Source organism: Camelus bactrianus, chromosome 8 (genome assembly GCF_048773025.1).
Source record: "Camelus bactrianus isolate YW-2024 breed Bactrian camel chromosome 8, ASM4877302v1, whole genome shotgun sequence".
Lineage (NCBI taxonomy): Eukaryota > Metazoa > Chordata > Mammalia > Artiodactyla > Camelidae > Camelus > Camelus bactrianus.
This window is the reverse complement of record NC_133546.1, coordinates 28,644,067-28,662,527: the sequence shown is the minus strand read 5'-3', so window position 1 is coordinate 28,662,527 and position 18,461 is coordinate 28,644,067. Positions and strand designations below refer to the sequence as shown.

Here is an 18,461-nt window from a genome sequence, read left to right as displayed (position 1 = left end):
GGATGAAACCTGGTAACTCATGATTTAAACCCTCAGAATACAGCAGAGCCTCCCTAGGTTGGGGACAGCTCCTTAAAGACCATCAATCAGGCTGGACAAATGACGCTAAAAGGAAGACACTTTCCTACCTATAGTCAGTATCCTGCCAGGTTCATTTTCTGTAGGGAGAGTTCCTGCTCTTGTAAGCTATGTTTATCAGCTAGCCATACTTTATTATACATTTGTTTTCTCAATGATGATAGGGAACACAGAAGGAATAGATTCTGTAACTCAATGTGTATAGCTTTCTTTCTCTTGAATATGCCTTTATAATGACACCTGCTACTCAAAAAAAATTTTTTTTAGACTAGACCGTTTGATTAAACTAAGTTAAACAATTAAAATATTGGTCTCTTGTTTCTCTAAAAAGTGTGTTACTAAGTTGTGATAATTAAAATTATGGAATCTGATCAGATAGATCTGGGTTTAAGCCTTGGCTCTGTCCCTTACAAATTGTGTGACTTTAAGTAAATTACCTAACCTCTCCAAACTTCATTTCCTCACTTGTAAATATGGGCATTATTGATAGTATCTATTTCAATTGGAGATGAACACATCAAGATGTCAATATCTCTTAGAGCACTTCACTCAGCCCGAATCATCTCAACTCGACATTTTTGCTCACCCCTTACTGGATCTGCAGGCATTGGCTTACTGACTCTGACTTCACAATATTTCCAGATAGATTACCTTTCAGCACCTCCACTGCTCTTGTCTTGATCTAAACTATCATTATTTTTCAGTTGGATTATTGCACTAACCTCCTAACTGGTTTCCATGTTTCTGCTCTTGCCCCCTCCAGACTTTTCTCAACGTAGTATCCAGGATCAAACTTTTCAAATAAAAGTCAGATCATTTCAAATATCTGCTCCAACCCTCTTCCTCCCATGTTGTTCATATGTTGCTTAGCGAAAAACCCAAGTCCTTGCCATGTTCTCCAAGGACATACAGGGCTTGGCCAACTTCTCTGACCTCATCCCCTGATGCCCTCCCATTTTCTCATTCCACCCCAGCCTCACTGGTCTTCTTGTTCCTCCTAGAACACACCTCACAATCTACTAAAGGTAGATACCTTGCACATGTTGAACTCTCTGCCTGGAATGTTCTTCCCTCAGTTATATGCAAGACTACTCTTTCTCCTCCTTTGGATCTTAACTCAGATGCTACCTACTCAGAGAGGCCTTCTCTCACAGCTTTATCTCACAGTATGCAATCTCTCTCTCTCCCTTCTCTGCTTTATTATTTTTTTCTTGGTTCTCATCACCATCTAACACCCTATGTGTTTTACTTGTTTATCTTTATTTTTAACTTGTTCCTACTAGAAGGTGAGTTCCCCAAGAGCAATGATTCTTATCTGGTTTATATCTAGCCTGTAAAACAGTGCCTGGCGTATAGCAGCCGCTTGGTGAATAAACATGTAAATACATGATTGGCCACTTGGCTGCAATGTGGCTCTACCAAGTACCTATACTTACATTTATAGGATATAGCTCCTTAGATGGCATTGCTTCCAAGTGAAAACTCATTCTTTTTTGGGGCGAGGGGTGAGGGAAGTAATTAGGTTTATTTGTTTATGTTTAGAGGAAGCACTGGGGATTGAACCCAGGATCTTGTGTATACTAAGCATGCGCTCTACCACTTGAGCTATACCCTCCCCACTGCCATGAAAACTCATTCTGACTTCAACTCTGACCAGTAGGAAAATACCTCCTCAAAATGTAGCCCCAGCTGTTGGGGTGAAGATTCTCCAAGTTCCAAAGGGAGAAGAGAAGGAAAGGGAAGCTTCTAAAAGTACTCAGTCAAGTAGGAAAAGGGGAGGAAACACAGGGTGCCAATCCTCCACTTTATACGCACAAACAGTGGAGCCACAAGATAGGCAAGGGTCATAAACTGGGGAAGAGGAGGCCCCTGATTTGGACCAACCAAGCATTTGGGGATCAGGAAATTCCTTTCAGAACAGAGAATGTCACTCACAGAAGCTTCTTAACTCTGAGGCAAGCTACTCTGATGTGGGAGAGATATGTGGAAAGGGAATTCATCACAGGAGGGCAGCGGAACTCCAAGATGTTCTGTAAAAGTCTTTGTAAACCTGAATATTTTAGACTATTTCTGTTTCTTCTCCTTCCTCATTCATTCAACTCTAAACTTTTAACATAGCAAAAAACCTCAACTGCAGGAGGGGTTTGGTTAACAGGTTGGAAAAGCACTTTCCAATGTCCCGACTGTTTACATACACCCCACAGCTTCGTAACAACCTGTAACGGAGGAGTTGTCACAAAGAAAACGTTGAAATCATGAGTTACTTTTTTTTCTCATTACGCTCTGGGAATATGTTACCATGGAAAAAGATTTCATGTGGGAGAGAGGCAGAGATGTAAAAGAGAGATGGAGGTGTGAGAAAGAGATTAATCAGGTTAATGGCAAGCAAAGAAAAAGAAGCATTATCCATATTTGAAAAGAGTAAAATTTTGCATAAGTTGATACAGAGGGAAAAGGAAGGTGGTGATAGTTAATCTAAGGGAAGGTCACTTGCTCTAGAATTATCTTACTACATGCGCTTGTAACTGCCACCAAAAGAACTAATTATGTGATTTTCTTTGGTCTGAACAAATCCTTTTTTATACTGCTCTTTATGGCAGACAATATAACATGAGTTAGAAATTCCAAAATCCTGATAATCTTCATCCTATCGCGCATGTTGCAACATTATGCTAATCATCAGCTGATAATCCTTAAGGCTAAAAACTACACACTTCCTACTGTTGTCTCTAAACGTGTAGTTTTGATACCAGCTTAAGTTGATAAGACTGTCATTACTTTCATTTTCAGACATTAATTTCGATTTCAAAATTTTCAGAAAAGTAAATTCTAAACAGAGAAAGCATTCTTTTTCTTTTAAAAGGCATACATACTGATATTTAAAAAACTGAAAAATGTCCTGCAAAGACATCATTTTCTAGTGACTTCAGGCTGTTGATACATTCTAAAAACCTGTATTATATGGGATTTCTCTTTCAATGCTGCCAATTCATCTTTTTACTACCAGTGGTGTGGTAGCCCTTACAACTACAGAGCAGCTTCAGTTTTCATTCAGGAGTTTTACATTTATAAGGAGGAACCGTTATTTTGTTTTGTTTTATTGCAGTACAATATCCATAATATAAAATTTACCATTTAAACCATTTTTAAGTGTACAGTTCAGTGGCATTAAGAATATTCACAATGTTGTGTAACCATCACCACAATTCATTTCCAGAACTTTTCTGTCATCCCTAACAGAACACTGCACTCAGTAAATACCAACTAACCATTCCCCACAATCACCAGTTCCTGGTAACTTCTATCTTCTGTCTCTATGAATTTGCCTATTCTAGGAATCTCATAAAGTAGAACCATACAATATTTGTCCTTTTGTGTCTGGCTTATTTCACTTAGCATAATGTTTCCAAGGTTCATTCATGTCATAGCATGTATCAGAATATCATTCTTTTTTAAGGCTGAATAATACTCCATTGTGTGTATATACCACAATTTGTTTATCCATTCATCTGTTGGTGGATATTTGGGTTGTTTCCACATTTTTGCTATTGTGAAAAGTGCTGCTATGCACATTGGTGTGCAGTGGTTTGTTTTTAAATATGATGATGTTTATTTTCTCTTGAGTAATTCAAAAAATTTTTAAATTAATTGCTGCTTGGCTTCTTGGTAAATATAGCCCCACATTAAACCTTTAATTTAAATTATTTGCTAAGTCATTTTTTAAAGTCTCTATCAAGAGACAAAACTCACAGAGGGTATTGGGCAATTTTGCATTGGCCCATGTAGTGCAGTTGTCTGCAGCTCTAAGGCTGCACATGACAATTTAAAAATGTTACCAATTCAAATGCTTTTCTTGTCCAGAAACACCCTCACAGACACATCCCAAAATAATGATTAACTATATGTCTTGGCACCCCATGGCTCAGGGGAGTTGACACATAAACCTAACCATCACACCTGTATTACCAAAACTATGCATCATTTGTGGATAATATGATAGAAAGTAGATAAGTGGTGTATTGTGAGAAGACCCATCAGCTCTCTCACTAAAATCAAACCCTAGCCATCCAAGATTTGGAACAGAGTAAGGGCCTTCAATTAAAGACTGTGATTGGACTTTGGAGTGGGCACTGAAACACAAAGGCCTGAATAGAGTCTCCAGAAATTCCCTGCACTAAACATCTCTTGTTTCAGCTTCATGTGTTTTTGCCCCCATCTGTTTTTTTTTAACTCCATTGGTGTAGCAAACATCTTCATGCAGTTATGACCTGCAGTTAGTACTTTGCCTTGGAGGCTTTAACTCCCATTGTTATCTCCAGGCTCCCCTGATAGCATAGGGTGAAATGTCTGCAGGGACCTACAGACCGGAAATGTGAAAGGATTACGCTTCACGGGACAGCCCTTGGATAGTATGGGACAAGAGCCAGTAGGTCCAATGCTCCCCCTTTCCTTCCCTTAATGGACAATTCTGAGGCTCCTTGGAAGGTCCGGGGAAGACAGCATCTCTACTGGCTTCTTCTCCTTTTCTGTTTTTCTCAGGCTCTGCTTTGAAGGGGGAGGAGGTACACCATTTATTTACTTTCTTAAGCATTTTACTTACTTGATTACCAATTTGTTACAAAGAACAGTAAAGTCTAGGAAGCAACAGCCTGATGAAGAGACACATAAGGCAAAGTAAGCAAGAGACCTGGAGCTGAGCGTCCACGCCCTCTTCAGGCACACGCCTCTCCCGGCATCTCCAACTGGGTGTTCACCAACCAGGAAGTCCTCTGAACCCTCTCCTTCGGGGTTTTAATGGAGGCCTCATTACACAGGCAGAGTTGATTAACTCATTGGCCATTGGTGTTTGAATTCAGTCTTCCGCCCCCCTCCTCCCCCAGGAGGTCAGGGGTTGGTACTGAAACTACCCTGGCAACCAGCCCTACCTTCCCCACCATCTTTAGTGGGTTTCTAAAAGTCACATCATTAACAAACTCAATGGTGATTGAAAGGGGCTTGTTGTGAATAACAAGACATCCATTTCACCTTTATGATTCTGAAGCAACTTCAAGAACTGAGGACTAGAGACAAAATATTATAACAAAAGATTCCTTTTTTCTTTCTCTTTCTCTTACCTATCGCTCAGGAAATTTCAATGTTTTGGGGAGCTCCATGCCAGAAATGGGGACAAACTGTCTCTCCCCCCCATATATATATGCATGTACGTATACACACACACACACACACACACATATTTAAATCTAAAATGCGTTCATTGGGATGGTTTCCCACTCAGGGTGCTTTTAGTGCTGCTTCCATCTATAGGAGCATCCTTCCATAAACCCTGCTTTTCCTCCTGTAGCCTGGCAGAGGAAAGTGGAGCAGCCAACAAACAAAACTACAATTTATGCCTGGCTATAGATGATGGTGATTTTATAGCATCCTGGTCATTTTATATCTCTGATGTAGGAATTGGGGCTCTGTACCAGGTGCTGCTTCTTGTGTTTTGTCCTCTCCACTTCTGGAGAGGGATGAATGAGATCCTCTGCAAGAGGCTTGTTATTACGGGAGAGATCATCCCCACTGGAAACTATATTTATTATAAATCACAATATCACACCTCACTAATGTAGATGGCTATCATACAATCCCATTAAGGGTCTGAACAGAAGAAAAAGGTGAAGGAAAGGAGAAAATGTGCTTTTCTTGCCTGACTGTTTAAGCTGGAGCACTGGTCTTCTGCTCTAGAACTGGGACTTCCACCATTGGTTCTCCTGGATCTTAGGTCTTCAGACTTGGACTGGAACTTACATCACTGCTTCTCCTGCTTATCAGGCCTTCAGACTCAGACTGGAGCTATACCACTGGCTCTCCTAAGTCTCCAGCTTGCTTACTGCAGGTCATGGGACTTCTCAGCCTCCATAATTAGGTGAGCCAACTCCCTATTAAAAAGTCATATGTGTGTGTGTATATATATATATATATTTTTTTTTTTTCCTAATTGGTTCTGTTTCTCCAGAAAACCCGATTAATACACAGGTCAGTTACTTAAAAAAATAAAAAAAAAGAAGCCAGGAATAGAAAGTTGTATGGGAAATGATACACCTTCCAGACAACATAAGGCTAAGAACCATGACAAGTCTGAAGGTACCACATCTTTATTTTCCATCTGTCATACACAGTCATTCAGATTCCTTCTCCACCAATTGCTGAAATTACCCGTCTAAGGAGAGCTAGGTCTCCTTTACTAGCTGTGGACCCCACATAACACTGTATCATCTTTCCAACTCTTGATATGAAAATATTTTAAATATTTGGCATTCAGTTTTGTATTTATTTTAATATTACATTGCTTGCATCTTACATGTTCATTTACAACTGTGTTTTTTTTCATAGATGGTAATCTCATTGATCAGGGACTGACAAGTCATGGTCCATGGCCTCTTTTTGCATGGTGTGCAGGCTATGAATGGTTTTTACATTTTAAGTGATTGTTAACAAATCAAAATCATAATATTTTGTGACATGAAAATGATGTAAAATTCAAATTTCAGTGTCAATAAATAAAACTTTATTGTAACACAGCCACATTCACTCATTGACAAATTATCTACGACCATTTTTGCACTATGATGGTGAGTTAAGTAGTTGCAGCAAAGGCCTTATGGCCCTGCAAAGCCTAAAATATTTACAGTCTGGCTGTTTACAAAAAGTCTGCTGACCCCTGTCCTAGATGGCAAAAGGATGCTTGTTTAGTTTCCTTTGTATATTATGTAACCTTTCTAATGAAGGTTATGTACCGCTAGCACTGGTTTTGCCTAGACCACTCAAAATCTATCCCACAGGAGAAGATTTAATGAATTATTTTATATTCTTCACAAATCTAGCATGTAGGGTGTGTATAATAAATGAGATAAATTAGTAAGTGAATAACGCTGGTGAATCGAATAGCAAGTAGCCACAGCAAGAAGCTGAAGAAAGGCATCTTACACCTGCTGCATATTTGCACAGAACTCAATGACAGATACTTCGAGAAGTACTACCAGATCTGATATTACAACTCTTTCTCAACAGATTTATAAAATGTTAAAGTCGGGGGAAAACATCCTGCTATTAGAGACAGTAGAGTAACAGGACTAGGAGGGAAACATTTCATACAGCTGCTGACTTTAAGCAGGACTGTATTTGACTCATTCTCAAAAGATAAGTTTGCATCATCATCATCATCTTCATCAAATAATCCAGAGACATTTTACAACTTCCCATGGTTAGGTATTTCAGAATGTCACAGATAAACTCATAAAAAGTACTTTCTTTCCTTCAGCTTTGTTCTTAATTTGATAATATAAACATTTTTAATGCCATTTATTCAATTATTTTTATTTTTTAAATTTTTATTTGTTTGTTTGTTTATATTGAAGAATACTCAATGGTTTTTAAAACAGCATTTGCCATGAAGTTTTATAGTTGTATCTCTTTCTCTCATTATTTTATTTTCAGTTTGTGGGCAGTGCTTGGTATATTTTTATGTGTTTAAAAGTTACCACCACCACTGCCTACCATCGCCAGTACTCATAATAATGTGAATTAATAAACTGTCATAGGAAGAATACGGGACTTAGAGTCTAAAAATCAAGATGTGTTCTGGCTTAAGAGGGTGCCTACAATATTGTAAATGCTTGGTGAATATTTGTTTCCTTTAGTCCTTTCCTCTGTGAAGCTGAGTGATTCACTGATTCACTGAGCCTCAGTTTCTTTATTAAATGTGAGAAGAAAAAACTTTCTGGGATGATATGGATATTGAAAATAGTTATTAACCCTATGAAGCATTATATAATTGCAATTATTATGGAGAAAAGAGAATTCAAAAATATAAGAAAAACTTCTGCAACTGATAGTACACATTAAAAGGTCAGAGAGTCAACATTTGCCACTGTCTTTAGAGTGAGAGTGTTAACTCTACTTGATAAACACAGACCTCTGGGTCTACACTGTAGGCCAGCCCCTTCATTCAGGTCATTTCAAGAGTGACCTGCAGTGAATTCTAGGGGGTTTTTTTTGGTAGGGGGAGGTAATTAGGTTTATTTATTTTTAGAGGCGGTATTGAGGATTGAATCCAGGACTCTGTGTATGCTAATCATGTGCTCTACCACTTGAGCTATACCCTCCCCAACCCAGTGAATTCTAGATGAGGGTCTTGACTTGTGCTGAAATTTGCACTGGAGCTTTTTAAGAATAGGAAACAAAAAACATTTTTTTAAAATGTCCTTCATTGGAAGTAATCATGGATTGTCAATCAAATATTACAGGCCGCCCCTCGCTCTTCAGAGACGGCCCGCATTCTGTCTATGGAATGTGTACCTACTTTTAATCTGAGCACCCAACCCCCATACCTCGTGGCCTTTCTCTTGCCTTTCAATGTATCTCTCTGAATAAATCTACCTTCACTCAAAAAAAAAAAACTTACAAATAACCTTGTACGATTGTATAAAGAACACACATAGATTTTTGTAAACAGTCTTTTCAATTTAATTTAATTTAATTTTTTTTTTTTTATCAGAGGTTGAAAGCAGCACACCTCTGGCCACTTTATACTAAAATGTGAAGACTAAGAAGGAAAGTCCACTTAAATAGTTATTGATTATTTCAAATCTCAGAGAAAGTATTTTGTGTTAACTCATAAATAATTTTAGTATTTACTTTTAGAAGTAAACTTAAAACTTTGTTTTATTGCTATTTCTCTTTAATTTGAAGGCAATATTTTGACTGGTCATAAGGTCTCTGTCCTAACTTCTCAGTTTGCTGCTGTAATGTGAAAACAGCTTTAGATGCTACATAAATGAATGGAAATTGGGTGAGATTCCATTAAACTGTGTTTACAAAATGAAAAATGGTCAGCCTACAAGCTCTAGTTCTCTCTGACTTCTGTTCTATACTAATAAGTAAAGATCAGAAACAGCTCGCTTTTACCCAGCAGTACACAAGAGTCCTGTCCCGGGGCTATATCAAACCTCCAGCTCTCTATCATCATCCACAGGAAACTTAATAGCCTTGCCATCCCACAAGACTTCACACTGGCCCACTATATTCATTAGTGACGTAATGATGATTGGAACAAGTGAGAAGAATTCACAAGTACTCTTTATGTTTCTTAAGATATGTGCCAGCGGGTGGGAGATAGACTCTTAACAACCCAGGGCCTGCTAACTTGGTAAACTGCCTAGGAGTCCAGTGGTTCAAGCCATGTCAAGTTACCCAAGGGAAGACTGAATTTCTGCATCCTCTCCTACTAAGAAACAATGTCTAACTCATAGTATAGTTAATCTCAGAAAATTACTTGACTATCCTTAACGTAATGAGTCATATCTTATTTGTTGGTACTTAGCACCATTTCCATTCTCTTTGATACTCTCCCCTTCATTGCAGGGGCTGGATGAATAACTACATTTTTCATATAGTTCCTTGCCATACATTGTTTAGATTCCGCCAGGGAGATGGACATATGCATGAATTGGAAGTCAGAAGAGAGAGAGAAGCCATTTTTCTTTCTCTGGCAGTGGTGGTGGACATGTGAGGTTACGATATGACTATTTTGAAGCAACCTCCATATTTTCTGTCCAGCCTTTCATCTCAAGGCTGCAGGGTAACCATGATTATTGAGTTCAGTCTCTTGTACCTTTCTGATTTCTACATGAAAGCAAGAAATTTTGATTCAGTTTTAGTGAATCTGAAAGCTGGTGGCAGCTCCTCTGACTTTTACCCCTTAACCCTTTCAAAAGTTTGTAATACCTACTTCTTTATATTAAATGCCGTTAGCTTTAAATATTTAAATTGCTTTCAATTTTCTTGACATGAGCCTTGACTGCATACAGAAACAGGAACTAATTCATTTTTGTTATCTTCTGTAATTCTCAACAAATACATGTTGATCAGATGCTGCAGGGTGACTCATTAGATCTTTTGTATGTATACCATATTCTAGCCATTTCATTTGTCATGAAGCTTTTCCTGGCATCATTATATTTCTTATAATGGTGCAGATGATTATTGTTTGCATCTAAATCTTCAAGAAGTGAGTCTTCTTAAGGGATTAGTACACAGTATTATCACTCACTGCCATCTGGCTGTCTGCTATAAAGAAATAAACAAGATCTTAGTTGAGAGAAACAGTCCTTGCTAGTTTAACATCATGTACAATTTGGTCCAATGTTTTGGGGCCACTTGGACACCATCTCTTAGTAAATAACCTCAAGAGCACAGGAAATATAAAACAATTAGCAAATGGTGTGTTTTGAATATTTATTACCTTGCTTTTTTTTATTAGCAGCTAATTGAGACATAATTCACCTACCACACAATTCATCCATTTAAAGATACAATTGAATGATTATGAGTATATTTATAGAGTTGTGCAACCATCACCACAATCCAATTTTAGAACATTTTCAACGTTCCAAAAAGAAACCCTGTAACCATTAGCAGTCATCACCCCTTCTGCCTCCCCACACCACCCAGCTATCAGCAATCACAAATCTATTCCTGATTTTATGAATATACTTATTCTGGACATTCCTAATTTCTCCACAATATTTGTTACTGTTTGTATTTTGATTATAGCCGTCCTAGTGGATATTTCATTATGATCTTGATTTGCATTTCCTAAATGATTAATGATGCTGAGGAGTTTTTCATGTGATTATTGGCCAAATGTCTATTCAAATCATTTATCTTTTAAATGGGTTTTTTGTCTTTTTAAAATTATTGAGTTATAAGAGTTTTAAAAATATATATTCTGGATACAAGTCCCTAACCAGATACATGATTTGCAGAATTTCTGTCCCATTGTACAGGTTGTGTTTTTACTTTCTTAATAGTGTTTTTTGAAGCACAAAACCTTTAAATTTTGTTGTAGTCTTATTTACCTACTTTTTTCTTTTTCTTTTTTGCTTTTGGTGTCATATTTAAGAAATCATTGCTTAAGCCAAGGCACAAAGATTGATCCTTACATCTTTTCCTAAGGGTTTTATACTTACCATCATTTTAAATTTAATTTATTTAATTATAAGTATCTATAATTTAATTTTTGATAATAATTAGGCTTAATCACTAGCTGTCAAAATGCCTGAAGTTCAACATTTGGCTATTGCAATTTGGTACAAGGTAGCTCCAGTACACCATTGGTACTAAGAATGTACAGTGTTAGGTGGTCCTAGAAGAAGGACAAGCTAAAACTCTAATGTTGAGACTGATGGGAGAAATATGCTGCTGGTCACTCACCCATGAAGGTGCTCGGAAAACTGGTCTTCCTAAAGGCAACGAGAAAAATGATCTAAGGATAATCCCATGAGAAGTCTCAGTTGTGGTTCCAGAAATTGCAGTTAAGACACACCAATAAGAATAGGATTTCTTTGGGCTAACTCAGAAGACGAGTTGGGGTGGTGGTGGTAGCAACATTAGATCAACTTATGTTTTATACAATTCCTCAAGAGATTAGGGCACCGGGAAGTAGGTTCTAACTTCAGAGAAAGAGCACTGACTAGTAGGAAACAGATGTGGTGGAGACCCCAAGTCATTAGATAGAGCTCAGAGCCAGCTTCCACGTTCTGTCACCCGACAGATCATGTCTTTGCAGAGTATGAAAGTAAAGTCAAATGATACTGACTACTCTGATTACACCCACCAGCTGGCAAGGAATATTGAAATTTGGAGGAGACACCAAACATGCCAGATTTCAGCGTTAGCAAGAACAAAGGACTGAAGGACATCTGGTTCTGATAGGATATCATTTGAGATACTCTGAGTGACTCCCTCTCACATCACCATCTCCTTGATCCCCTGCTGCCAAAAACAACTAGAAGTACTGGATAAACTACATAGAAATATCTTTTAATGTTTCATGGAGCTAGCAGGACAATAAGGAATCTATAGGAACAACAACAAAGAAAGAAAAAGGAAAAGAAAATAGTCCTAAAAAGTAAATGATTTGTAAAGTTGGTTTTCACCCTAAGGGTCAACCTAAGGGAACTTGAGTTCACATTTTGAAAATTACATGGTGTGCAGAGGATAACAGATAAAACCAAGGATTTATAGGAGATGACTGCATAGATCTGAGATTCTAATGAGCAATGCTAACATAATATGAATGAGCTAGAAATAAATCCACCTGAAAGAAGACATTGCAAATTTACCCATCTCAACCTTTGCCCTGGGTGAATGGAAGAAAAATTCCCTGAGACTTCATAACCTTAAACAAATCCTTACATGGGTTTAAAGCCAAATTAAAGGTACCTATGTGTATGGTTTCCAGATTTAGCAAATAAAAATAGAGGATGCCCAGTTAAACTGGAATTTCAGATAAACAATGAACAATTTTTTACTATATGTTCCAAATATTGCAATACTGATTACTTGTTGCTTATCTGAAATTTAAATTTAACTGATGTCCTGTATTTTATTTGGCAACCCCACTACCTACATGGTATAAAACATCAAGCAGCAAACTCAAATTGTTCCAGGTTAATAGTGCCCCCTGGTGACATAGAAACAAACCCATATCCTTTTTGGAGGAATGTAACTTCAAACCAGGCTTCAAATAATTTCTTCAAAGATCCAACACAAGCTCAAAGTCAAAAATCACAAGATACATAAGGAAAAAGAAAGAAATATATGTACAAATCAGGAAAAAAGCCAGTAAGTATAATTAAATCCACGAAGACTTCAGAAATTAGAATTGTCAGATATAGAATATAAAATAACATGGTTAATATGTTTAAAGAATTAAAAGAAGAGACTTGAAAACATGAGTAAAGACTAGAAAAAAATACAAGCAGATCTGAAAAAGAACCAAAGAAAGGTCTATGAATGAATGAAAAATATAATACTTGAAATTCAAAACTCAGTGGCTGGGTAAATAACATATTAGACAAAGCTGTAGGAAGGATTAGTGAACTGGAGAAAACATCTAAAGCACTTACCCAAAATGAAGCTCAGAGACACTAAGAGATGGAGAATAATATAGAGAGGTAAAAGCAAATTGAGGACAAAGTCAGGGTTCTAGAAGAAGGAAAGAAAGACGTTAGGAGAAATAGGCAGTAATACAAGAAACAATGGTTGCATGTTTTCCTGAATTGTTGAGAGATACCAATTCTCAGATTCAGGAAGCTCCAGGTTTCCCAGCAGGTAAGGAAAATAAATTCATGCCTAGATCCAGAAAAGTAAATCTAAAGTGCTTCAAAGATAAAGAGATGATTTTTTTTTTTATTGTCAGAGAGAAGAGAGATTATTAGGCAATAATAATAGCATGTAACTGAGGAGAGTGATGAAAATGAAAACCTTCTAAGGTCCTTGTGTATTGGGAAGTAGGTAAAAATATTACCTTCAGATTTTTATTAGTATTTCCATTAACTATTTAGGATAACCCCTTTAAAAATCAACATAGAGAATATCACTTCCATATTAAAAGAGGGGAAGAATAGAATGGGAAGTTTTAGGGGGGTCTCAGTCAATCCAAAGCAAGGCAAGTAAGTTGAAGGGGCTCAGCAAACAACTGGAGGAGGAGCCCAGTCACTGTGGAGAGAACACCGAGACCAGGACTGAGGGGTTTGAAACTCCTTCCATACAGTGCAATGAAGTTGCTGGTAAATTTCTTGCTTCTGTCAATGTTAGTTCAAGGCCTTAGGGTCAATTACTTTGAGATTCAACCTTGGAAACTATGGAAGTCAAATCTTCATAGTAGAAACAAGGCAAAGACTTGAAGAAAAGTGTAGCCACTCGAAGGTTTTGGTTAGGAAAGTGCTATATCCTCAACTCAAAAATATTGTTTTAAATTACCTGGAAATTTCCTAGATTTTCCAGTTCACCTTTTATAGCATAGATGAGATAAGGCTTTGGTGTAGATCGATCAACTTGTCATTTATCTCAGAAAAAAAAAAAAACCAGTCTGTTCTAAGTAAAGCAAAGAGCTAGGCTTCCTAAAGGTGCTAACTATCCACTAAGAGGATCACCTATCATGGAAGGTAGAATATTTTAACTGCCCCAGAAGAAAAGAAAGCACAGGGGACTTTCAGGGTAGAGAATATTCTCATTTGGTTGAGAAGATCAGATGAAGGGGAAATATGAGATGGACATTTAAGGAAGGACTGAAATTTTTCCTACAGGTAATGAAGAAGATATTTTAGGTGAAGTTTACATTATACAGTAGATTACAGTTATTGAAAGTCTTCAAGGATGCTTAGGAAATAGCTAATTATAGGTTTGCTTGATATATTGAATAATTGTTAGAAAATAATAACAACCCCTCCAAAAAAAAAAAAAGAATGCATAAAGATGAATTGTTTTGGGCTTTGAATGTTGTGGGCTTTGAAATCATACTTAATTTGATAGGCAATCCTGATTTAGGGGAGGCCTGCTTTAAAAGCTCATCACAATGTGTAAAACAGATAAACAACAAGATTCTACTGTACAGCACAGGAAACTATACTCAATACCTTGTAACAGCCTATAATGAAAAAGAATATGAAAAGGAATATATATATGTACAACTGAATCACTATACTGTACACCGGAAATTAACACAACATTATAAACCAACTATGCTACAGTTAGAAAAAAAGAAGCTTACCACAGATGGCAATCTGGCTTTCAGAGTCCATGCTCTTAACCACTCCACTGTGCTGCCTATGGACAATAATGTCTATTTGTAAGATTCAGTGAATTTTTGGCAAAATATTAGGCAGCTGATAAATATTTGACCTTTAGAAAAGTTTTAGCATTACTGATGGTTTAAGAGATGCCACTGTAAATAATCAGGAGGTACCAGGTAAATAAAAAACCCAATATAGTGAGGGCTTTGGGGGAGCAGATGCCTTTTACATTTTTTTTAACCTGTAGAGCAATCTGATATACTACTAAGCAAAAGTCATAAAAATCAAATAAGTTTCTCTTAACTTGGTTAAGTCTACTTTTGATGTATGTATCTAGAAAATAATGCAAAAGAAAGGAAAAAAAAATATCCCAGGATATTTGTAAGTGCATTCTACTGGAAAGCCAACCTTGTCAAAATGACCAAGCTCTTAGGACTGGTAAAACAAGTGATGGTATAATACAAGAAAACATTATGATATAGTGCAAATTATTCTGTATTTAAAAATATCCATTTGAAATACCTGTTGGAAAAAACATTAAATAGAAGTGTCATAAACTATTATATATTGTTTATTTACATGTACAGATTATGTCTTTAAAATGTACCATGGTATTATAAAGTGCTAAATTTATTGAAAGAGTCAGAAGACCTTGGGTAGTTGATGTCTTGTGGTAAAAGGATTTTTGCAGTTTTGTTGATTATAATTATTTTGGCTTTCTTTCATTATACAGATATAGGTCAGTTGACAATAATAGATACTCTCTGAATTGAAACCACATAATATTTAGGCACAGAGCTGTTAGGCAGTGAATGAATTCAAATAGGTGACTATCAGTAAGAAAATCCTTTACTGTACAAGGGAGAATAGACTCAGGTTTCCTCCAACTCTGATTCTGTTTCCTTCTGAGACTTTTAAACTCCTATTTTTTCCCATTTCTTATGTCATCTAACTCTTACATTATTCAAAGAAAATCTCATAATATAATTGTCAATTATACTCTGATTGGCATGCAAATAAGATTAGTTTGCCAGTGAAGTCTTTTGTAACGTTGTTTTAAATATCAATTACACAACTGAAAGACGAGAAATACTCATGCCAAGTGAGCAATGAGTTGACTAAATTTAGAAAGATAAATCTGCTAAGCCAGATATTAATATCCTATTAATACATGCTAATACCTCCCTGAAAAATAATTATAGCACACATGTAGAGTGAAAAATAATAAATTTAAACATAAGCTGCGCTAATACTTTCCAGCACATGAAGAGAACAATGAAACCAACAAATAAGAATATACAGCCTTGATGACCCCAGAGAGTGGAATTTGACATAGCTCTTAACACTTGCCTTTTAGTATTCAGGAGCTCTTACCAAAGTAACAACGACAAATCATTAATGCAGAATGCTCTGTTGGAAAGTATAATGATAGTTTACATGATGGACATGACATAAAAAATAGCCAAGAAAACATACAGTTTTAAGCTATGAAATCTTTTAAGATAAATGATCAAATGAGAAACTAATCCCCAGCACTAATCAAATCCAGAAAGCATAATTAGAGCTGTTAAGTCTAATCTCCTAATTTGGCATGTGCCCGAATTGTGGTCAGGAGCACTAACTACTTTAGGATATAAAAATAGACATGATCTCAAAACCAACAATTTAAGAACATCATTATCTCTGAGTAATGATACAAACTAGCATACTGGCTGTAATATGTAAATGTTCCCTTTTCATTTGGCTGAAGAAAAAGAATCATGTTCTTGATGAATATGTCCTCAAAGTGATTCTTTCTTATTCTTACCCAGAAGGAAATGTAGTACGTATGCGATAATCCAGGCAGCTGATAAAATGTATTTTTTTAAATTTAGATTGTTATCACGAAGATGGCCAAAGTGTTCCATCCAGAGTCCCCTAACTCCATACACCTTCCCCAGCCAAACTCATCCAATGACCACTTATATGTCTGTAAAACTTCCAAATGGCCAAGATTCTTCCTTCAGTGCTGTCTTCTCCTTCCAACAAATGACTTCACCTGTTATCACTAGGAAAACTGACATCTTTAGAACGTTTCTCCCTCAACCACAACCCCATTCAAATACTTAGCAAGATCCATCTATCCTAACTTGCTTCCCACCTATCTCACCTACTTAAGATCAGTGCCTTCATCTTTTTCTGCCTTCATACTCCCAGTGTTACTCAGGTATCTCTCTCCTTCCATGGGCATTTAAATGGAACCCAGCCAAATATCACTCTTGCCCCTCAAGATCCAGTGAAACTAGCTCAAATTCTGATGGCATGTGAAAGTCCAACCCCCTTCCTCAGACTTCTGCAAATTCTTAGGCCCTTATATCCATAGGACCCTCCCAGTCTCTGAGCACAGGCATCCTTGCGTGCTCTGTGTTCCTCAGCCTTCTCTTTGGTTTCCTCAACAAGCTCACTCACACTTAAAATCAGTGAACGTAATTATTGACTTTTTTACTGAAGATGTCCGAGAGATTAAGGGCAGGGTCCCAGCACCCAGCACACACTTCTGCCATCTTGCTTACTCAACTGACCCCTTTTTCCATTCCCTCACTTGTCACCCTCTTCATTTGGGATTGCTCTGGGACCTACAGCAGGAAAGAAAGGCAATGCTTTTTGTGGATGCTTACTGTGGAGATATACATGGCAAGGCTGGCCACAAAAATTCCAGGGAGGGAAAAGGAAGATGAGTGAGGACACTTCTGGGACCTGAGGACAGACCAAGTGGGGCTGAGACCTTCAAATAAATACATAGCCAAAGGGATTCCACTTCTGCCGTTCCCCACATTTTCTTTTGCTTTTTTTTTTTTTTAAAAGAAATTAAGAAAAACAAGAGGGAATAAAAAGATACATTGAGGGAGTTTTAATAAGGAGCTAAGTGGGTGGGAAAAGTACAAATCTTAGAACTGAGGGGAAAATCTAGACAGGTAAACAACCTTTTCCTTTTATTGTTACCTTGGAAACAGTCAGAATCAGAGCCATTCACTACCAGGAGAATTAAATGAAACTCAGAAGTTAAGGTCAGACTTTCCGGAGGTTTTCTGATGCCAAGTTGAATTCCAAGGTGAGTTATGAAGGTTTGGTAAAATGGCAGCAGATTAACCAGTCAAAGAACTGTGTTAGAGATTTATAATATGTACTTGTGGTATTGTTTGAGAAATACTCAGATCTGTTACAGAAGAAAAGAAAACTGTTATAATTTTTTCTTTTGTTATAGAAGAAAAGATGAAATGAATGGACTAAGATGTATTATGTACAGATCAGTGGTTAGTAAGTGAAGCATGTCTATGTTAAATGTAGATGAGTGTTAAAAGGAATGGAAGGTCTGAGAGGAATCTAATAATCATGAGGCATTAGATGTAAACGAGGCACCTGTGGCCAGGAATACTTGTTTCTGTATCTTTCCAATAGAGTAGGTGTGTCAGTGGCTTAGGGAACATTCTACAGATTGCTTGAACGTCAATTCTGGTTCTCATAACCACATCATAAGCAGAGGAAGCTGATGGAGCAGCAGAGAGAGATGCATGAGTACTGCATACTCCAGGATTCAGGTAGTGTGGCCCATTCACCCCAACTGCATCCAATCCTAAGTATATTAATGTACCCCTTTTCTTTCTCCTTGTTTCTCACTGTGTGTTTTACATTGATTGGATAAACTCCCTAACACAAACATTTATGGTCTGAGAATGTTTTTGTTCCGTGACCTCTGTGATAGCTTGCCTGATAGTGGACCTG

General features: G+C 37.1%; 1 pseudogene; it reads right to left on the bottom strand.

Annotated features, from left to right (window-relative positions):
• Nucleotides 1-5,360: 5,360 nt before the first annotated feature.
• Nucleotides 5,361-8,398, bottom strand: LOC105077425 (small ribosomal subunit protein eS27-like; annotated as a pseudogene).
• Nucleotides 8,399-18,461: the final 10,063 nt, after the last annotated feature.